We start from the raw sequence: 7,661 nt of genomic DNA on the forward strand, positions 1-7,661 counted from the left end.
ACAAAGAAAAGGAATGGCATCCCCTGTAATTAAGCTGTTCAGTGAAGGAACTGATATATCCAAAGAACCCTCTTGATGTGCCCTGAATAAGTTGTTGCATGTGAGGTAGGCAAGGAGGTCACTTCCAAAGGTAGCAGGAGCTGACACTGAAGGAATGACTGGTGGAATTGTCTGTGCTACACGCTTCAAGCGCTTCCACTAAATGACCAACAAAGGAGGGGAGTCAATATCCTCTATGCCAATGGGTTCTGAATTTTCTAAAGGTGGAGGGGAGGGACTAGATCAAATGCAGCAGGAGGTAAAACATCCTTCTTAAGGCCTAAATATGTCAGGAAAGCATATAAATATCAACCATAGGTTACATTGGTAACATTCTCTCTAGTCACCTTGACAAAATGCTGGTCCATCTTCATAAGAAGGTAAGTACTCCAATCAATGGCAACCCCTTTTAAAACCATCCTAGAGGCTGTGAAGAGCTCCTTAGACAAATAGTGAGATGGTGTCTTGGCAGGCATGAACCTGTCCTAGATAAATTGGCATACCATCTTCCAAAGAGGATTAGTGATCATTGAGAAAGACACTCCTAAAGTGTTAATCACCTTCTTGACATCAAGGACCTCTTTAGTCTGCTTCTGTAACAGCTTAAAAATCTCTTCATTTGAGAATAACTGTCTGGATCTGACAAAGTATTCTCCTTTATAAGAAAGAGACAAAGCCTTTCCTAACCTTCTAGGTGTCAGGACCATGGAAGTACCACGAACAAAGCCTGATTTCTTACTATATGACGCAAGAAACTCATCACAAATGGTTGGATCCTCTGGAATCAGAGGGAGTGGAGTAGCCACAAAAGATTCAAGACTAGCTTTCACAATAGGCTCAAAAGTCAATAGGGAATAATAATCCCTACTGATCAATGAGACATACTGAACAGGAGGAGAAGCATGAGACATCATTCAAATGGAATATACACACACACCACACATACAGATAATCACAGTGAATGCTTGCAAAACAATAGAATATCTATAAAAAAAATCGATAAGAATAAACACACATAGATGTGACTAACTGACTAACCACCCTAAACAATCCACATCCTAGGAAAAATTCGGCATGACCCCTACACATATACAACCAAAAGCTTCATGTTATGCAACAAACATGCACCCGAGACCCCGTATCAAGCAGAAAACAAAACTACATACCGCACTCGTAATCCTATCACACTATCAAACCATAATACCTTAATAACCCTCTCAGGACATAAGTAGAACTTTTATAAGCAATAACAACTTGAAAGACTGCACGTGCCCATCCCAAGAAGCGTATTTATTGAAAAGTGAAAAAAGTGCAGGGAATGATTTTAGTGAAGGGTTCTTTTTAATAAATTATTAACAATGGTTGAAATTTTATTAGGTTGTAAACCTTAATAAGAAAACGGCGGTTCATTTTTAAATTGTTAGTTACAGTTTATTAATGTAGAACGGTACTTTTAACGAATCCCGAACTTCGATGCCCAGACTTAGGTATCTATATGCATATTCATTGATTAAAAATTTTGTGTGTCTAAAGTGCTCTTTTTTTTCAGTGCATGTATTTTTGTGACAACTTGTTGATTTTTATTTAAAATTAAGGTGTCTCTGGCACACGTAGCACATGCAAAGTGAATGGTGGGTTGATTTTAATTTATTAAAAAAATGTATGTTTGCCATAAGTGCGTGTACCATGGTGGTGTTTAGGATTCATTTTAAGAATTAATCGTGAATTTTGGATTAGCAAAAAATAAAAAATAGGAAGGAAAAAAAAAGTACTTGAAAGTGGATATGTGTGCATGCAATGATATGAAATGTGCACATCTCAATCCCAAGATGCAAGTCACCAATCCAAAAAGAAAAAAAACTATGAATTGAAAATTATAAGACACGTCAAGGCAAGGTTAGTGAAAATATCTTTGTTTTGTGTGCATGATTTTTTTTTAAATTGATTGTGTTGCTAGGTTGTTTTTTTTTCTTTATTTTTTAAAAAATTATTTTAAAGGTGATATACGATGCTTTTTTGGTTGTTTGTTTTTTTAAATATGATTAAAATGGAATAAATGAGACACATGAATATATTATAAATTTTTATGGTAAGGTCTCAGTAGTCCACCATGAGTGAAAACTAGACCATCAAGTTTCAACAATGTTTCTAGATTTATCTAGTATTTTTCAACTTATTTTCGAAATTAAAAATGATTTAGCATTTTTTCCTTAAAATAAAAGTTAGACCATTTGGCAAGGCATTTTCTGTATGTGAAACATTCTAGAAATATTCAGATGAGTTGGTGGAATTTTTTGAATTTTTTTTGAAATTATATTTGATTTTTATTGATTTTTATATAGATTTTATTCAATTTTCAATGGACCTTGAATGATTTTTAATATTTGTATTTTTTTTGCAATTTATTTTTTGCATTTCAACTAGGAAAATAAACCAAAAAAAATTCAATTTGGTAAAAGATTTTTTTACCTATTTTTGTTTTTTATTGAATTTTTCATCATTTTTTAAGGAATTTTTAGGTTTTTACGTGTTTTTTGGGTTTTTAAATTAAAAATAGGTACACGGGCTGTATGTGAATAGTTGCATGGAAATGGCTGAGCACCCACGACTACACGGACAAGTCCGAACGTGTGTCCTTGCACATGGACGCCCACAACAACAATCGACACCACGACCATGCACAATAGTGTGTGATCGACCGCGACAAAGACCTGCAAGCCACACCACAAACTCAACTGCCGTGCGCGAAGAGGGGCTTAACAAGGGGTGGGGGAAAGGAGGGCCGAACAAGGGGTTGGAAAAGTGGCGTAGTTAGGGGGGTGGGAAAGGGGCTTAGGTAGGGGGTGGGAAAGGGGCTTAGGTAAGGGGGTGGGAAAGCGGGTCTAACAGGGGGCCAAAGGTAGAGGAGGGGGCAAGGTTAGTAGGTGGGGGCCAAATTAGGCGGAGGCTAGGGAGCCTTATGGTGCAGTGTACAGGAACAAATCATGCATTGTGCAATGAGAGGCCCAACCCGTGCGTGCAACACTCCATTCACACATCTCGCATCGCAGTTGATTTAAAGGGAAAGACTGGTCACTCATCCCACCCTCTATCTCACACTCTTTTAATAGATACAGAGGATAGCCCATACTCACGTTCCCATCCTGTTAGGATGAAATCTTGCATCACTCAGGGGGTTGGTAATGAAGATCTCTTTGTCTGTTGTTGTCATTAGGATGTTGAAGATGAGGCATACCTAGAGAGACAGCCAACAAGTTTGGTACTTCAATTATTTGTATGAAAGATCGTCTCTTAAGGAGAGCAGACGGATTGATATTGAAGAGACATCGCACCAAGGGAGGCCGCTTCAAATTGCTTCTGGAAAGGTTGTGTTGATGAATCAGCTATCCTAAACTGTTGAGTGTTACCACCTTTTCCACTGTCAGCTTCCTGCCCAAGGGTGTTTCCACATTTTCTGGGAACGAGGCCTCCTATGATAGGAAATTTCTTCCTTTTCTCCCATAACAGTTTGTTTGTTTTGTTTTTTTTGTTTCTTTGTTTTTTTTTCATTTTTATTTTTTTTCATTGATAAAGAGAATGGTAGAAATACCATGTATCAAGACCAACCTTGCCACCATTGTTGGATCAGACAAGAAGAGAACAAGGTAGGGTTGAGAGGTATCTGTGAAGGGGCTAGGAAAATGAGAATACCTCATGAGAAAAATTTTATAAGAGCTATGAGGAGCAAGAAGAGAACGACAGTGCGATGCCCAAAATGGAAAGGGTGAGTCGATTGTGATTGTCAAGATTTCCCCAGGGAGGGAAGTACTTCTTTAGGCAATAGCCATTAATCAGGAAGGGACCATTAGAGGCATCAACAGTCTACACCTGAACAAAGCCATTAGGGTTGACAGCAAGTACCTTGTACGGGCCCGTCCACCATTATTAAAGCTTGCCAAGAAACTTGCCAAATCTCGAATCATAGGCTAGAACGAGATCACATTCTTTGAACTCCTTGTGCTTGATGAAGCTATCATGGTAAGCCTTATGTCGGCTAGAGTAGTTTCCATGCACTATAGGGCCATCCTACGAGTCTCGTCTAAACATTCCAAGTGCAGGAGGCAGCCTTGCAGTGACTCATCATCTCCCAAGCATTCTTTAACTGCCACTCACAATGAGGGAAATTCTAGTTCAATCGGAAAAACAACTTCTATACCATACACCAATTGGAAAGGAGTTTGTCTTGTAGTAGCCTTATGGGAGATTTTGTATGCCCAAAGAGCCTCTATAAGTCAATCATCCCAAACACGATGATGTGCGGCAAATATTCTTGTCAAGATCTAGCAGAGGATGCGGTTGGTGACTTCAACTTGGCCATTTGCTCTAGGGTAATAGGGAGTGGACTTGCAATGGTGGATCTTATACAGTTCCGTCAACTCTTCCATGATCTTGTTAAGGAAATGAGTACCTCTGTCACTTACCAACTCGAGGGGACTACTAAAATGGGTGATAATATTCTCGTATATGAACAGGGCTATGCTATTACCATCATCCTACTTCAGAGCTTTAGCTTCACACCACTTTGTGACATAATCCATATATACCAAGATATATCTCTTCTACTTTCATTTGGAAGGCAGATCAATACGACCCATGAAATCAATCCCCCACTTCACGAATGACTTTAGGGGAAGAATAGGTTGCAGTGGCATGGCACTTGTTTTGGTGGGTATCCCCATTCACTGACAAGCATCGCATCGCTTGCAGTAGTCATATGCATCCTTGTGGAGAATCGGCAACCAATATCCTGCGAGAGCAGAGCCTTTTTGGCTATTGCTTCTCCTACAAAGTGTCCACCACATGGTTTGTCATGGCATGCTTTCAATACTATGCCAATTTCGTCTCATGCAACACATCTTCCCAATACTTCATCTTTGTCTCACTTATACAGTACACTGCCTAGCAAGGTGTAGGGGGCTGATTCTAATAGAAGCTTCTTCTTCTCACGGCTTGAGATGCCAGGACATGGCTATGTCTGCATACCATGGAGTAAATGCTTCAACTAGAAAGAAGGAACCATCAGAAACGTTTGGATCATCCTGTTCCTCTTCTGCAGTTTGAGGAATCAGTGATAGATGATCAGCTAGGACATGGGAATGGCCAGGCTTAGTGACCACTTCAAAATAAAACTCTTGAAACAAGGGCAACCATCTCATCAGTCATCCTTTGACATTTTCTTTGCTCATCAGGAAGGACAGTACTTCATGATCCATGTAGAACTTGAAATGCATTGACAGTAGATAGTGTCGAAACTTCTCTAGTGCAAACACCATTGCTAAGAACTCAAGCTCTATCACTGTGTAGTTTCGCTTGCGATCGGTTACTTTTTGACTTGAGTAATAGATTGGTTGATCTAATTTAGAGGGGGCCTTTTGACATAGGATATCACCTAGCCCTTCAACTGATGCATCTGTGTGCACATGGAACTCCTTCGTCCAGTCAGGAGGCTGCAAGATAGGTGCTTGGATGAGACATTGTTTTAGGGTATTAAAGGCTTCTTCATAGTCATCAGGCCAAAGGAAATCCGCATCTTTCCTTAGGAGCTTGTGCAAAGGGTCTGCCTTGGTTGCAAAACGTGTAATAAATCTTCTATAGTAGCCCACATGGCCAAGAAATCCTCTCAGTTGCTTGAGGTTTGTTGGTGCTATCAAGGCAGTAATATTCTCAATCTTCACCGGGTCTATTGCAATCCCTTGCACAGAGACAACATGGCCTGAAAGAACTCCTGATGAGACACCAAAGACACATTTGTCAGGGTTGAGAGAAATCCCATACTCTCGACATCTGTCAAAACACTACTCTAAGTGTCCCGAATGCTCACAGATTAAGCTATAGACATAGAAGTCATCGAGATACACCTCGATAAAATCATGCAGATGATTCTGGATAACAGTCATCATTGCTTGTTGGAAGATGGCAGGAGCATTACAGAGTCCAAAGGCATCACTCTATACGCATAGGTCCCCTCATTCTGTGGTGAAGGTTGTTTTGGATTGGTCCTCTTCTACAATTTGGACTTGGTTATATCTATTGAATCCATCCAAGAGGGAATAGAGCTCATGGCCTACCACTGTGTCCAATATTTGGTCTGTGAAAGGGATAGGAAAATGATCCTTCTTTGTCTTTGAGTTGAGCTTTCGAAAGTCCACACATATTCGAAGTTTCCCATTCTTCTTGGGTACAACCCCAATGGGTGAAACCCATTCACTATTAGCAACGGGATAAATGAACTTAGCTTCAAGAAGCTTCAATAATTGAGCATTCACCAGAGCATAATAATTAGGATTCATACGCCTTTGTCTTTGCCTTACAGGTTTGGCATTAGGCTCTAGGTCAATGTGATGTTGGCATATTGTGGGACCAATCCCCTTTAGATCTTTATATGACCAAGAAAACACATCTAAGTTCTCCTTCAATAGATCTCGCAAGACCACTAGTTCTTCTTCTAGAATCTTGAGACCCACTTTCGGGTGACCTTTAGTACCATCAGCATCCAGGAATGTCACTTGTCTTTCACCTTTCACTTTGCTGATAAATGTCCCATGTATTGCTTCTCGGTAGAGGTCTGACTCCTTCAATAGAGGTCCTCCTTCTGAACAGATGACTCATTTGCCTGTTGAGATTGTTGGAAGGGTATCAGAGCTTTGTTTATTTCAGTTTGAGTGGTGATTTTGTCTGGACTTAGGGATTCATCTTCAGAGGATGCGTCTAGGAATGTCACATAGCACAGACCTTCTATGAGCTATGGCTCTGATGACTCTGGCTTCTATTGACAAGGGGTATCAAAGATTTGTTTGTTTCTCTGTGAGTGACGATTTCTTCTGGACTTAGGGATTCATCTTCAAAGGATGCATTTAGGAATGTCACATAGCACGGAGCTTCTATAAGTCGTGGCTCTGATGGATCAAGCTTCTCTTGACAAGGGGCATCATCATCATCTTTTCTCCAGACTGAATGGTCAGGGCGACAAGAGCCACTGGTGAACTTAATTTTTATGTCTTTGATCCATTCCTTATGCAGATTCTACATACTTTGTGGTCCATCAATCATCCCAAATGGAACCATAGTCATTCCATCCAACACCCCAAGATCTTTGACCTCAGAGGTCTTTGTAGGGACATCAATAAGATCGTCCGCTACTACCAGAGAAACTTCTTCATCTGCACTTTCATAACCTGCTTCGTTTTCTTTCTCATCACTGCTTTTGTAGAGGCTCTGTCTCTGCTTTTGTAGAGGCTCTATAGGAGAAGAACAGATCTTTTGCCTCCTCTGCGTCTGCTTCTGCTTCTACTTTTGTCTCTGGCTCTGTCTCTGCTTCTGACTCTACGACTACCATATGACAGGGAGAACAGTACATCCATGCTTCTATCTTGCTATCAGAGGTGATTTCAGAAGTCAATTGTAGTTGAGGCAGGAGGTATTCTCCCACGGACAAAGACTTTGCTTCTTCGGTAGTTGGCTTACAATGCCCACTCTTAGGAACTGTGCCTTTGTTTTCTTGGGAAAGATCTATATAAGAGCCTCTTCATCTCCTAATGTACCATATTTTACTTCATTGGAGGAGTCAGTTATGACTTCAATAG

The sequence above is a fragment of the Lygodium microphyllum genome, chromosome 12 (assembly GCF_053477565.2).
Source record: "Lygodium microphyllum isolate KBCC chromosome 12, Lygodium_microphyllum_v1.1.10, whole genome shotgun sequence".
Taxonomy (NCBI): Eukaryota; Viridiplantae; Streptophyta; class Polypodiopsida; order Schizaeales; family Lygodiaceae; genus Lygodium; species Lygodium microphyllum.